Here is a 15646-nt window from a genome sequence, read left to right as displayed (position 1 = left end):
ATCTCAGGATGTGGAAACAGTGAAGCTCAGTAGGAAAAGGAAGAGTTGCTTGTTGGTCACAGTTGACCTTCTTTCCCTGGGGGTGGTTTTCTGGAGGGAGAAGTTTGAGGAAGAGAGGAGGACAGGAGGAGCGGTCTGCCACAAGTGCCCTCTGAGTCATTAAATAACATGGGAGCAGCCCCTGGGCGGGGGGGGGGGGGGGGGGGCACTGGAACAGAAGTTCTGAATTTAAACCCTGCTTGACCTTGGGCAAGCCTTTTACCTTTTCTTTCCATAGTTATGATCAACCGAGGAAGAATTTTTTAATACCGTGAAGAGCCATTTAAATATTTGATATGATATGGCCATGGCTCAGCGGACATACTCGAGCACAGCTAACTTCTGTGTCAGTGGTGAGCCCTTGCTTTGAATTGTGAGCACAGGCTGGATCCATAGCCCTTAACTGAAATGTGTTCACTTGCATTGACCTGTCTCTTCAGTGAAGCTGGGTCCCAAGGAGGACATGGGGTCTGGAGGAGCCAACCTGAGAGACTCAAGAAGAAAAGGACCAATGGCTTTCCTCAGGAGAGTTTGCTCCAGGATTTTTATCATCTTTCTCAGACTAGCAACTTCTATACCTTCATAAGAAACTACTGAGACAAGTCTGCCTGTGGCGAGATAAAGGGAAAGAGAAATGAGGCATGAAAGGCCATGTATTATATGATTCCACTTACAGAAAACAGGTTAGTAGTTGCCAGGGGCAGGGAGGATGGGGGAATGGGGAGGGACTGCTAATGGGTAGGGGATTCTTTCTGGGGTGATGAAAATGTTCTACAAATTGATAGTGGTAATAGTTGCACAATCTGTGAGTTTACTACAAATATTGAACAGTACACTTAAAAGGGTGGATTTTATAACATGGAAATGAAATCTCAATTTTAACAAAGATAAAGTTAAGAGAGGAGACTCCCAGCAAGGTTCCCATTGTTATGGAAGATTTCCTTTTTGAGGACTTGTATGCATGCATATAAGCATAACCAATGGACATAAGACACCGGGGGATAGGGGAGGCTAGGGGACTGTCTAGGGCGGGGGGGAAAAATGGACACATATGTAATACCCTTTGTAATACTTTAAGCAATTAAAAAAAAAAGAGAAAGAAAGCCAAAAAAAAATAAAAAAGATTTCCTTTTTGTAGAAGTCTGTTTGAATTGTGGGGGGGAGCCATAAGGACCCAGAGCTTCAGAGAACATAAGTCATTGAGGGGCCCACCTGGGCCCTTTGAGGAACAGATTCACAGGCTGGCCCCCTGCACAAACAGCCAGCGGAGAGAGAGGCAGGCAGGCCCCTAGGCCCTTTCCTCTCTGGGCAACAGTCCCCAGAAGACCAAAGCAACATCAGCTACCGCAGAGAGGACCCAGGTGGAATGTCTGTCTTTGAAAGCGCACCCCAAGCACTTGGTCACTGGGAGAGGGAGCCGTGACCCAGACTTGGCATGCACGCTGTGGTTTGGTGGGATGTGGGGGCACTGCGCTCCATGTCAATGTCAGTCTGAAGCTGAAGAGTGAAAAACTCCCTGACCCTTTGCACTTTCCCTGTGGCTTACCTCAAGCACATGCACACACTCTCCCCCCTTTGGGGGAGGCCTTGGAAGGAAATATGTTGTTTTCTTAATAAAGAAAATATAGCAAGTATTCATCTTGGTCTACAAACTCAGGTATACACACACACACAAATCACTTTATATATTTTCTTTAAGTCAACTTAATTCCAACTCTAAAGTCCCAACATTCAGTGGGCTGGTAGGAAATTCAGTCATTGCTGGATGCACCTACCATCTGGCCCCAGGCAGCACCAGGATCTGGGTTTATGTGTTGCCTGAAGGGGAAGTGCCTCCAGTGCTTAGGAAGTCAGGATCCAGGCCTAAGTGTTCCATTGAAGTCTGGCAGCATGGGAGAGGGGTCTTGCACAGGGTTGGGAATCTCAGTCTCCCCTACTGAGATCTTACCATCTCCCCAGGAAGATGCCCTATTATGTAGGGGTTCCTACAGCATAGGTTTTATTCCTTAGATACTAAAGTCCAAGCGCTTTCCAAGGGCTCAGAAAATGCCTGATTATTGGAATTAAGCTCATGAGTTCCAAAATACGAAAAAGAGAACCGTGAAACTGAACTGAATATTGTCATCCTCATTCATGCTAAAATTAAATGCACAAACATTTCATTCTGTTCGAAAAGAGTTTGCTAGTTAGATACTTTCACTGAGCAATAATTTCTGAGTAGCATGTTTGCTAAGTCACCTTTGGTCAGGAAAAAAAACGACAACCCACAGAGCAAACTAGTGGCACCAGGGAACAACTCTGGAATAACCAAGAAGTGACATTCATGTCACGCCAGGCTCCTTAAATCAGGGCTTCTTAAACATTCATGTGCCTGTGAGTCACCTAGTGGTCTACTGTCGTTCAAATGCAGTTCTGGATCAGTAGATCTGGGACTGAGGTTGGACTTTTCTAAAAACAACCCCAGATGAGGTAAAGCTGATGCTGGTGGTCCCCAGGCCACATTTTGTGTAGCTAAGCTCTAGAGCATGCTTTCACTTATTGCTTCTTGTTCCAGAACTTCCAGTACCCTCAGTTGACCAGAGTCCTCTGTCTCCATCAGGTATTGATACTTAGATACTGACTCCTCTCTCCAATTGGGGTCCCACTGAGTTCTGTGTACAGGAAATGCGTATTCCATCCAGCTCTCTGGCTTTTTCTTAAGCTGTTTCTATGCCCATAATGCCCTCCCTTCTGGTCTATGCAAGTGAGATCCTTTGCACCCTTTAGCATCCAACTTAACTGCTGCTTCCTCCGTGAAATCTGCCCCAAACTTGCCAGCTCGTATTGCTTCCTTCCTTTCTTCCCTGAATTCCGTTTTTGTAACCCTCAGTTTGGCTCTGATTAGATCCTCTGTCATGTTATTAGCTAACTCTTTTGAAGATGTCTGTCTTATTTCTCCAACTAGGCTGGAAGGGCCTGGCGGACGTTGCTAAGATTTCCCCCTTTTTTTTTCTTGCAGTCTAGACTTGGCTCTGCCATTAATTAACCACATGATCTTAGAAAAATCACTTTATTTCTCTGAACCTTGGGTCCCTCATTTGTAAAATGAGGAGTTGAACTAACTCAGAGGCTGCTGAAAGCCTGTCCGCCTCTAAAATCCCTTGGTTCCATATGGTTCTGACTACCCTACGTTGCCTAGGACATGGTTGACATCCAAGAACACACCTAGTGGATTTAATTAAATTGAAATTTTAAGCAAGGAAAGGCTATATGTCCCCGGGGAGGTCGTGGATAAATGGCCCTGGAGCAATGCAACAAATCACGGCTGTAGGAGAGATTCATTCTTCCTGTACCTCCCCCACTTGGAGGCCACTCCTCTGCGTCTGGAATTTGCCATCTCTTCTCAGCGCTAGGTGCCTTCCCTCCTTCCATTCTTTACCAGGACCACAGAGAAAACAAAAAACAAGGAGGGAAATGCATATCTAGGGGTGTGAGAGGGAAACAGGAAAGGAAAGGGGTGGGAGAGAGGGAGTGAGGGAGGAAAAGGGGCGGTGGCGGAGGAGAAGGGTGGAACATGAGGTCATAATCTGGAGGGACCAGACTTTTCAGAAATCATCTGTCACAGCAACCTAGCCACCAGAAGATGTAAATAAATTAAGATGGTAATTCCATCTCAGATTTGTGGTGTTGTGAACAGGCCTTCCAAGCTCGGCTCTCACGGTGTGTGATGTCACCCACATGCCTTGATGGAATTAGAGCCCTAATTTATTTATGGTTGGGGATATGCTATTCCTTATGGCATTGCAATTGTCTTTATTTTATAGGCTGCTTGAAGCAATTTAATATGGTTGGATCCCGCAGAGGATGCATACCAGCAGAAACTCAACAAGTGAGAGCTGGCTGGCTAGAGGCACCACAGTGCTCCCTCTTCATGGACAGCCGGCTGCCCAGAGCCAGGGAAGGCCTGCCAAAAAATGGAGCTTCAGACTTTTTTCATCTTCCTCAGGGGCATCCCCCTCAGGAAACGGACCTCTCCAGTGTGATACTCAGGAGCCATCACAGTAGGTGTCATCTTCTCAGAGAGGTGGCCAACCAACTGTGGAAAGGAACCCCCAGCAGGATCAAATAGGGTCAGAGTTTAAGGGGACAACCATTTCATGCTTGGAGTTGAAGCAGGACATTGTTCAAACTACTCTACACCATGTATGGAGGCGTCTGGACCAGCAAACAGTGTGGGATAAATATAAGAATTTGGAGTTAGAAGCCTTGTGTATAAGCCTTAACTCTGCCACTATCTGTATTGTTCTGGGCATTTCACTTAATGAAACTTCAGTCTTTACAGGTAAAGTGGAAATAACATTTTCTGCATCAGAAAGTTATTGAGATGACCAAACGCCAATGTAGGCCAAGTAATCCCTGCCTATAGCTCTGGCCTGGGGAGGCAACGGGTAGAGGCCTCACTTGTAGAACAAGCCCTCCTCTGGAAGATCTTGAATTCCCATGGGAACCAAACCCCAGGACAGTAACGCCACCTACCGCTGTCCTGCACCCCCGCCCTTTGACCAACAGTCATCGTGGAGACTGAGTCCTCTCTTGTCGGCGTGCCCAGACATGAGGCTTCTCCAGGCTACAGTGCTGGCAGGCTCCAGATTCTTATGAACTAGGGGTCCCTCCTCCCTTGTAAATTCTCCTCTCATTCCTCTTCTGTGGGAATAATACGCATGCTTTTCTCGTTTGAGAGTTTTAAACGTTAACTTGTCCTTCTTGAGTGCACCCTTGTAAGCACTCATTATATCATGGAGCGATGTGTTTCTTCCTTTTCAGTTTCAAGTCTCTGGAATGTTCTGGGGTCTCACTTGAGGAAGAAACAGCTAGGTGCAGAAAGGAACTGTAGTTGAGAATATATAACTAAGTATATCATTCTAATTGCTATGGAACATGGCTATATGTATTTAAAGAAATAGTCAAATGATGAATAAAAGAAGATTTACACAACTGTACACCTTAGCATATACTACAATTTCCTCACCTATGAAATAAGGACTCTTCACCAAATGCCTCTGGCAGTCACATCCAGTTAATAATATCCTGTAGATCTATAGTTTATCCCACCATTGGCAGTATATTACATAGGGTTCACTACTCACAGCAGATGCCATTGATTAATCACAACACTATTCTATGTGCGTCAAACAATCCCTTTCCAAATCACATTACCATACAAGATGAAGTCCATTTGCCTCCTGGGTTTACTCACCTATATATATAAAAGCCTAAGTGACTGAACAACTGAACGACCAGTCGACTGGTCGCTATGACACACACTGACCACCAGGGGGCAGACGCTCAATGCAGGAGCTGCCCCCCTGGTGGTCAGTGCGCTCCCACAGTGGGAGTGCTGCTCAGCTGACCAACCTGTCCCCCTGGCCCACCAGCCTGGCGCGACAGCTACTCACTGCTTCAGTAGTCCTACAGGTCCAATCTCCAGAGAATGGGCCAGGCACCAATGGACTGGTGGTGCTGCTGCTGGCAGGATCCTGACAGCACCACTGGTCTCCTGGAAGTCCGCCTCAGGCACCGTGGCCGCTTCCCCTTCCTAGACACTCCACAAGGAAGAAATTATATAAAAGCAGCCACCAGGTGGCTCCTACCAAACCGGCACAAACTGGATCCCGGGCCAGCAAGGATGTTCCACCACTTGCCTGGAGGCCTGATCGCCCCCCCCCCCCCCCCCGCCCTCTTTGGGATGGGCGCCAGACGCAGGGCTCATGGCTGGCAAACACTGCTGTGGTGGCGTGAGCCTCTCCCATTCAGGACTGAGTGGGTGCGAGCCCGTGGCAGGTGCAGTGGGGCTGGGATGAGCAGGAGTGGCCGGCAGGAGCTGGACTGCTGGTTTTGGCCCAATCCCCACAGGCCATGCTGAGGGACCCCACCAGTGCACAAATTCATGCACCAGGCCTCTAGTTCAATCATAAGACAACTGTTGAACAACCATTTTTTTCTACTTAAAAAACGTATTTTCTTACCTTCTCTATTCCCTTAGCTCCCTCTGAGATCATTACCATGAGGAAAATTCTATAAAAAAATATAAAATGCAATTGGTAAAAGGATTTTTAGATACAGCAATGAGAAGCAGCATCGTGGGAGAAGTAACACTTGAAATACTATTAAAACGACAACACTAATAACCACTACCACTTGGCAGAAGACCTGCTATATAACAGGCCTTGAGCTTTCTCTTGATCTCACTAATCCTAACATCAATACTTTGAGGTATTTGTTATTTTTCTCATCTTACAGATATGGAAACTGAAGCTCAGAGGAGTTAACTCATTTGCTCTGGGTCATACAGCATACAAGTGTCAGAGCTGGGATTCACCACTGATGTCCACAGTGGGTAGATTTTCCATTGGTAGAAATAGAGAAAAGGAGATAGAAGCTCTGATTAGCACGCCCCCAAAATGAAATATTTAGGTATAAATCTAACAAAATATGTGCAAGATTTATATAAAAAACACAAAATGCAATGGGTAAAATGATTTTTAGTACAGCAATGAGAAAAACTACAAAACTCTGATGAAAGATATCAAATGCATCAAATACTGACAGAAGGAATTTACATCAAATAAATGGAGAGATAGTCCATGTTCATGAATAGGAAGACTCAATATGGTCAAGATGTCAGTTCTTCCCAACTTCATCTATAGAGCTGATTTAACTCCAGTCAAAATCACAGCAAGTATTTATGGATATTGACAAACTGCTTCTAAAGTTTATATGAGGAGGCAAAAAATCTAGAATAGCCAACACAATATTGACCAAGAATAACAAAGTCAGAGAACTGATAGTACCAAATGTCAAGACTTACACTAAAGCTACAGTAATCAAGACAATGTGTTACTGGCAAAAGGACAGATAACTAGATCAATAGAACAGAATAGAGAGCCCAGTAACAGACCCATATAAATGCAGTCAACTCATCTTTGACAAAGGAACAGGTAGTCTTTTTGACAAATGGTACTTGAACAACTGGACAAAAAAAAAACGCATCTAGACACAGACCTTATACCCTTCATAGGACTAGAGGGGAGGGGACAGGAGAGGCCTGAGGAAAAGGAAATTGGATAACTGTTTAAAACACATTGTAATTAATATGCAAATAGCCCTTGCATAATGAGATTAATATAAGATGAGCACAAGGAAAGCTGGGCCACTTGAAGGCAGGTGCTTACATCCCAGCGCCAACTTAGAAGAGGAAGGTGTGGTCTCCAGTCTCCATTCAGCCCCAAAGGACCCTCATAGCTGACCCCAAGTTACAGGCATACTCCCTGGGCATCAATAAAAACATTCAAAATAGAGCCATCTAAGGTCACTGAGCTCTCACCTGGGCCAAAAGGCAGAAGCAATGAATCCACTAGGAAATGTTTGCAACTGGGAAGCCCTGTGCCTAATTCCTGTAATCTTGTCCAGAAGAGGGCAGGCCTCAATGCTGGGCTTGTGGGCTTTCTCCTGGGGGCTAGGAGGATGGACAATGACTGGATGGGCAAGTTCCAGCGTGGGAACCAGGAAAACAATGTGCTTGTATTCTGCAAAGCAATTTCCTGAGGCAGTTATGCACTTCAGGTCTGGGTGGAGGACAAATGCCAGTGTGAGATTGGACTGGGAAATAACAGAGCAGGACACCCCTAAGGCCCTCTCCCAGGAACCTGAGCAGATGGGGCTACCATGAGGAAGGAGGGAGTAGAGAAAAGGGAGGCCAGTTCCAGACCTGATGGGAACAGAATTTCAGAGCTTTCTGGATGAGGGGCAGCGTGAGGACAGGCTCACCAGTGGGTCACTAGGTTCAGAATGGTTGTTTGAAGTGATGGCTGGTTCCCTTTTCGGGGGGAGCTGAGGGTACCCGGGCTTAAGTGAAAGACACTTATTGAGCGAGAGCTCTCATAGTCAGGATGTCCTCTCCATCATTTCCTCATTTCTATATGAGACATTTGGATTCAATGACTGGCCAATCTGTCTTCCAACTATAAGTTTTGTCTGATAAGACACAGGAAGCTCTTGTCTTGAGGAACTTAGCATTGAAATAAGGAGGCTCAGACAGAGCACCCCAGTGTGGGAATGAATTGCGTAGACAGCAAATGTAGAGAGAAGGAGCTGAGCTGGGGAAGCTGGCTGATGCTTGGGGAAGCTCAGAGCTATGGGCTGGGGGACCGGGCTGAGCAGAACTGAAGCCTCTGATCAGACCCAGGTCAGACACTGGCTGTGGTGGTGACTCCAGACCCACAGCCGCCCAGGTCTCTCCCCATTCTCACAGTGGCACCTGGGACCCAGGTCAGAGCTGCAGCCTCAGAGACCCCGCTCCTTTTCAGCTCAGCGGCTCCCCTGCCTCTTTGGGCCACTGAGATGCTAACCCGAGGCCCTGAGAGCGGCTCAGCCAGCATCTTGAACTCATTTTCCCGCACGAGGGGGCCTGGTTTTATGTCACAGTCCAAGGCACGTGTTTACTCAGCTTCTCTGCTCCCCAGCCCAAGGAAAGATAACTGAACTTGATGGATAACCACTAATTGGATCATTACCTTCATTTCGAAATGATTGCCCCTAGCCCCTGGGGGCATTAGTTCCGAGCTGGGGCCCCCAGTCCGGCCCAACACAGGCTGCGGAGCAGAGGACAGCTCCATCAGCTCAGGCCCGGCAGTACTGCGACCCCACGAGGGCTCACAGCTGTGCTCCTGCCAAACTGTGCCTTCCAAACAGCCCCTCCCCAACCCTCCCGGACGCCATGTGCCCAGCCAGTCCTGGTGTACCTGGCTCCCGCTGACACCCCCCCCCCCCTAGAGTGCCCTCTCGTCCTTGTTCCCAGTGGGGCCGGGAACACCAGCTCCCACACCCCTCCTCTCTGCCTGTCTGAGGCCCCCCTCCCTGGGTGCACCACCTTCCCACTGCACACAGTTTACTTCCCCAGATGGAGAGCAGGGTCCTCCAGGCAGGCCCACCTCCCTTCTCTCAGGCACTCCTGTGTTGCCGGCACTGGGCTGGGCACACTGCAGTGGCTTGTGGGTTGATTGATGTTATGGGGCAGGAGGAACAGGCAGGAAGGGAGAGCGATTGATTCCAGCTGAGGCAGGAGGGAGGCGGGGCAGACGGAGCGTAATGGATGCCAGGATGGTGGGGGCAGGAGGGTCAGTACCTAGAAGGAGCCCCCACCCCCTGCCCTGGTGGCTCAGACCTGCAAGCCTGGGTTAAAAGAAGTCGTTTACAGAAGAAATCCCTCTGAGAGTGATTAAATAAATGACCATAACTCCTGGGATGAAATATGACAGCCATTAAAAATGCTTTGAAGAATATTTCATGATGTAGGGAAACGTTCCGACCCAATGAATGAAGAAACCAAGTCACAAAAGATAATGTACAATATGATTCCATTAAAAAAATGTTAAAACACACATAGAGGGTAATGGTAGCAGACATGGGCGGGGCCCTCACGGCATGCCCTGCATGGCGCTACGGGCTTCCCATCGTCATTTCCTGCAGTCTTCCTATCAGCCCTAGGAGCTAGGTTCTGGCTCATTTCACGTACCCTCATTTCACATAAACGTGGAAACCAAGGCACAGACATGAAGGACCTGCTCCCATCTCGAAGTCTTTAGAGTTCTGAGTTCTGTATGGTGCCTGGAGCGCCCTCCCACAGGGGAACCGGGGCAAAACCGTGTAAAGCCATGTTCTGTGGAGATGTGTTGGAGGTGTGTCATGTGGAAAAGGGTCGGCTGTGCGTGGTGTGTCCCAGGCTGGGGACGGGGAGGCCCGCTGTGGCTGACGAGGAGGAGGAAGGGCTTCCTAGTTGCTGCTGGGCAGGGAGGAAGCCTGCATCCCCGGGAGTAACCAAGAATGAGCTGGAGAGGGGTTTCACATCAGGGAGACCTCCGAGGACTTCTTTTTTATTTTTTAAAATTTATCTTTATTGTTGAACGTATTACAGATGTACCATGTTTTTTCTCCATTGACCCCCCCCACCCCCCTCTACTCCGCACCCATCTGCCCTGAGGATTTCTAATTTTCGCAGTCTATGAGCTAGCTGGGGAGAAAAACCCAGGGCTTTCCCTGGCCCAGTGCTGAGCAGAGAATCCAGGGGCTCAGGAGCTGCTCTGCACCCCTATTATGGGCTGATTTTTTGGGTCCTCCCAATATGTATGTTGAAAACCTACCCCCTCATGTGATGGTATTAGGAGATGGGGGGGCCTTTGGGATATGATTTCAATTAGATGAGGGCAGGAGGGTGGGGACCTCATGAATGGGATTAGTGTCCTTATAAGAGTCAGGAGAACCAGGTTCGTGTGCCTCAGTGGTTGAGCAACAGCTTATGAATCAGGAGGTCATGGTTTGATTCCCTGTCAGGGCACTTGCCTGGATTCGCTCGGTCCCCGATAAGGGGCATGCATGAGGCAGCTAATCAATGATTCTCTCTCATCATTGATGTTTCTATCTCTCTCTCCCTCTCCCTTCCTCTCTGAAATCAACTATATATAGTGAGAAATAAATTTCTGTGCCATGAAGATGAAAAAGGTTGAAAATCACTACCCCAATACCATGGCTGGGGTCCTTCTAAGAAGAGAAAATGTAGACAGAGTCAGAGACATTGGGAGAACGCCATGTGAATTTGGAGGCAGCGATTGGAGTGATGCCTCCACAAACCAAAGAACGCTACAAATCCCGGGGGGAGGGACACAGAGCTGCTTCTCACTCAGAACACCCCGAAGGAAGCAACCCCCCGCCGCCCCGTCCCCCCCTCCCACCCCCATGCTAATACCTGGACTTTGGACTTCTAACATCTTGGACTGCAAGAAAATAAATTTCTGCTGTTTAATCGCCATTTGTTATAGCCACCCCAGGAAAAGAGTACAGTTTCTTACATGTCAATTCAAGCCGAGTACCCCCTTTTCCTAGCCTAAAACCAGCAGACTTCTTCAGAACTCGTTCTCAGAATCCTTCTCTCTGGGGTCAGCCCAGATCTGGTTAGGAGGCTTACTGTACGAGTCCATCTGGCAGCTGCCTCAGGAGGCGATGGAGGCCAATGGGTGAGTGAACAGCTCATTCCTGAGGCCCCCAGAGAAGGCTCCATGGAGGAGAGGCCTGAGAGAGAGTAGCGTCTTTGAGAGGGAACAGAGAGCAGTGCACATAAAAGCAGTGGCATGATAAGGCGTGGTGTTTGTTACATTGTAGGTGGTCAGTTCATGACAGCAAAGAAAGTGAAAGGATGCAAGCTGTCCTGGAAGCAGCTGAACCCAGGCAAGAACCACTGTACACTTGCTAGATACAAGTTTCAGGCAAGAGCATGGTTAACTACATTGACTTGAGGTAACTGTCAAAGGCAGTGGGGGAAACCAAGCCTTTGGCCTCAAAAGTCATGGCTTCTGGCTTTGACTCTGCCGCTTCCTAGTTTTTGTGAAGTTGGGAAAAATCATTTCTCTTTCTGAACCTCACTTTCCTAACTGTGAAATGGAGATGATAAATGTGCCTTAGCTTACACAGTTACACAGATGGAATGGCAACAAATTTACAAGTGCTTTATAAACTGCAAAGCACAATATGAACGTAAAATATTATCCCTCTTATGATTGACTGGCCAATCTCTTTACTGTCCTGTGAATGCCCCATACCCATTTGTGCCTCTGAGTTTTCGCTCATGGCCTCTTTGCCCACTTGCAAGTCCCTCTGTGTTGGTTAGGATTAGAGTTGGACACACGTAACAGAAGAGTCAAGGCAACAGAGAGATGTTTCTCTCTCATGTGATAGTCTGCTGGCTTCCCAGGGCTGGTGTGGGTGACTTAGGATCATTGCATTTTGTTGCTCTGCTGTGTCTGGTTGCCATTTCCAAGGACACTTTATGGACCAAAGTAGCTGCTGGAGCTCCAGCAGGCATCCACATTTCAGCAAGGAGGGGTCAAAGAGAGGGCAGGCTTCCTGTCTTTAAAGACACTCTCTAAAATTTGCATATGCCCCCTTTTTATATATTGTATTGGCCACAACTTAATCCCACGGGCACATCTATCTTTCAGAGGAACTGAAAAATGTGTTTTAATTCTGGGTGGTCATGCGCCCAGATGAAACCGAGGGTTTTTATTATCATTGAAGAATAGAGGGGAATATTTAGGAAGAACTAGCATCTCTACCATTCCACTCATTTCTCCTCCATGGACTCATATTTCGTTCTTCGAGATCAAGTCAAGCTTATCTGCAAAATAAGGGGTTTGGATCATTAGGAAGACACATAGCTAGTCCATAGGCAGGCAGCAAGCTAAAGGCTTTGACGGGAATCATCTCATTTACCCTGCAGTGCAGCTGTGGGGGAGGTGCTATCATTGCCTCTTATAGATGAGGATGAGGACTGTGGCTCAGAGATCTATGCATGTCATAGTTTAGGTTTCCTGGGACACAAACTCTGAGATGGAGAGCAGCAGTTAGTGGGCAGGACATGGATCAGAGAGCGCTCTGGGGGCTAACGCCCGTGCAAGAGAGGGAGGGGATGGAAGCAGGACTGGGCAGAAGGGAACGTTGGGCTGTGATGCAGTTTCAATAAAGCTCTCAGCTGGCTCCCAGGGACGCTGGAGCTAGGATAGGCCTGCAGAGCTGTCCCAAGCCAGCGCTGGGGGGACAGGCCTTTAGACCCCAATGCTGGTCACTCACGGAACACTGGCTGTCCCAGGAAGAGGGCTTGACATTGGGCAAATCGCTCTCTTTAGCTAAGCAACCCCGGAGGAGGCTGAGAGCTGAGGGCTCCCTGTTGGCAGCACCCCCAGCGGCTGCACCTATAAGTCCTTCCTTCTTGAAGCAGGACTCTGGAGGGATCAGGGTTCCCCACGAAGCAGCAAGTGACAGAGACGGGACTAGCACCAGGACATGTGACTCCAGCAGCTGGGCTTTCGCGGTTAAACGGTTTGCTCCAAGTCACAGCTACCAGGAAGTGCCCACCACGCAAGCAGCCTCCTCTACCTGCCGAAGCACTTTGCTCTATTGCCTGTTTAGGGTCTCTGTGGTACCTTCTTCTGGAAACTGTGCCTCCGTGTTTCCTATGTACCGTGCTCTCTTCTCTCTGAACAAACTCCGGCCGTTAACAGTGACAGATCAAGTCAGTCAGAGCAGTGCTTTGCTGACCGGGTCTCCTGGGGGCTCAGCCCTCTGCCGGTGCAATCAGATTCCGAAGCCAGGATCCTGCCCAGCAGACGTGCGGCCTGCTCAGACAGCCAAGGCCGCCACCCATGGAGGCGCTGGCGACTATGGCAGGAGAGAGTGGCCGTGAGTGCTGCCCGTGAGCCCTGTCTGTCTGCTTTCAGAGGCAGGAGAGGCCACCTGCTGGGTAGGAAGCCCTGTGCTCACACCTCCTCTGCTCTCCTGCCCATCACAGCCTCCAGGAGGCTAGAGCCAGACTGTCTCCCCTTAGAACCTGTCGGGTGCTCAGTTCGTAGGAAATGGTTTCAGAACCTCAGGCCTGGAGGGAGGCAGTCCCATTTCTCATCTCAGAAGTGAGGAAACAGAGGCACAGGAGGCAGCATGACCTGCCCAAGGTGACGGCCAGGTGGCAGAAGCATGGCCGGGCTGAGAACCGGTTTCCAACCCCTAGCCCAATCTACCGCCCGAGCTGCCCCTGCTAAAGGAGGGCAGAGGCACCGATGCAGGCTTCGGGCTGGTCCCTGCCTGCTGGCATTCTCAGCAAAGCACTCAGGACCGTCACTGTCACAAGGAAGAGGAGACAAAACATCCGATCGGGAAGAGCAGGCCCCTGGAGACACCCCACAGAGCTCGAGAGCTGACTGCCACCAGGCCCAGCGGCCTCCTTGCTGGTCCCAGGCAGCTGCTCCCAGAAAGGGGGTGGGGAGCAGAGACTACAAACGTTCTTTCTCTCTTGGGCTTAGCACCTGGGGCTGCAGACAATGCCCCGTCGCTGGGTCGCTGGGAAGATTTAGGGGTGATTCTGTAGGAAGCCAGAGTGTAACAAGTTTCAGATCAATGGCTCACTACGTAGAAAGCTTCTGCCCACCACCCGAGAGAGGCTCCCTCGCACGCTAACCCGCATCTTCCCCCTGAAACATCTTAGCCCCATGAAGCAATAAAACAGTCTGGCCTAAGTTACCGGACCTCTTTGAAGTCCTGGAGAGGCCCATAAATAAGGCAGGTCCCCGGGATGGGGGGGCGTTCATTTCGAGGGATCCTCGTACAACTCTTTCAGAGTCTCATTGATTTGTAGCCACCTCTAAGTCAATTTCCTGGGGCTCATAAATCTTGATGGGAGCAAAACTAAAATGTCATCGATATTTATTCCATGCATTTCTTACCACTACATAGGAGAGGAAGAAGGAAAAAATTGTTGGCATTCTCACCCGCCACCCCGGAGCAGGCATGGGATGCGGCCGATCCCCACGCCTCGAAGACCGCTCCGTCGTGAACCATAAACCCCGGGTAACAAATGTTCCATTTCATGGTCAGCAAGAGTGGTAACTGTCACTGGAGAAATAAAATTGAGTTATTGTTTCCAGTTTCAAAAGAACAGCAACAAGTATAAAAAAAAAAAAAAAAAGAAACACAACTGTATGCGATCCCTGTCCTCTTCCCCTCAGACACCTGCAGCCATCTAATGTTTCACCGAATCCTGCCACATAAATGCATAGCTTCACTCACTAATCCATATGGCTCCAGAGACCACTGTTACATGAGAACTTAAACTGACGGGGCCAGGCAGCCCAGGGCAGCTTAATCTTTTTTAATTCAAATCGACTGAGTCCCATGTGGCCCGGAGATGATACCCTATATGCTGCAATCAGACTGACCTAGACTGCTCGTGCTCTAAATGATTAATGAAACTGCCTCGAGTTTGTTTCTATGGTGATTGGAAACCCGACCCGGACAGAGGAATCTGCCATTCACGGTGAACAGAACGGAAAGGGGGGCACTGGGGACCCAGCCGCTGGTGGTGGAGGGAAGATGCCCCAGGCTTCGAGTTCCTCTCCCTGGCCGGACTCAGTGCAGGGAGGGGACAGGGAGAAATGGCCCTCTTAGGGAAGTTTTAATGCAACCAAACTGCAGAATTGTTTTTCCCCCTCAAAGAATCTAAAACGTGTAAGTATTCCTAAAGCCACTGACTGAACAGTTGAGGGAAGATAGCATTTAACTCACCTTTGGTTTCTTAAAGTAAGTACATGAATAAATAAAAGAAAACCGTGAAATCCTGGGTCCCTTCTTTAGAATGAATGGTTTTGCCCTGTGAGGAACATTACCAAACCAGCTCAGACCTCACGTTACCTGTTTACTCTTAGGTCCTGTGCGGCTTTGTTTCTGGTCCTCATAGGGAATGGGTCATATTTGGGCTTTGCCCAGCAGAACTGGCTGGCAGAACTGGCAGCGGCAGGCAGGGTGGGAGTCCGGGGAATTAGGTGCTGCTGGTAGAGAAGCATTGGGTATGAATGGTTAGTGCCAAAGGTCACCGGCTGCCGTCCTCCTGGCGGAACAGTCGGGTCCTATTTGAGGATGGAGCCCATCCTAGCTTTCCTATTGGAGCCCCACACCCTGCTCAGGTGCCCCAGCGTTACAAAATCCTGAACCTTTAAGAGGTCTAACGCAGGGAACACCGAAGAACATACCT

The 15646-nt window shown here is 48.9% G+C and overlaps 1 long non-coding RNA gene across 1 annotated transcript; it reads right to left on the bottom strand.

The window, feature by feature from the left end:
* Positions 1 to 10812: 10812 nt before the first annotated feature.
* LOC132213829 (uncharacterized) lies at positions 10813 to 15431 on the bottom strand. The gene is made up of 3 exons (XR_009448074.1): positions 15307 to 15431; positions 14388 to 14511; positions 10813 to 11142 (listed from the first exon to the last, which is right to left on the bottom strand). It is a non-coding gene; the product is annotated as an uncharacterized LOC132213829 (long non-coding RNA).
* Between the last annotated feature and the right edge of the window lie 215 nt (positions 15432 to 15646).

The sequence above is a fragment of the Myotis daubentonii genome, chromosome 12, assembly GCF_963259705.1.
Source record: "Myotis daubentonii chromosome 12, mMyoDau2.1, whole genome shotgun sequence".
Classification (NCBI taxonomy): Eukaryota; Metazoa; Chordata; class Mammalia; order Chiroptera; family Vespertilionidae; genus Myotis; species Myotis daubentonii.
Note: the sequence above shows the minus strand (reverse complement) of the source record. Positions and strands in the feature narration are given on the sequence as shown.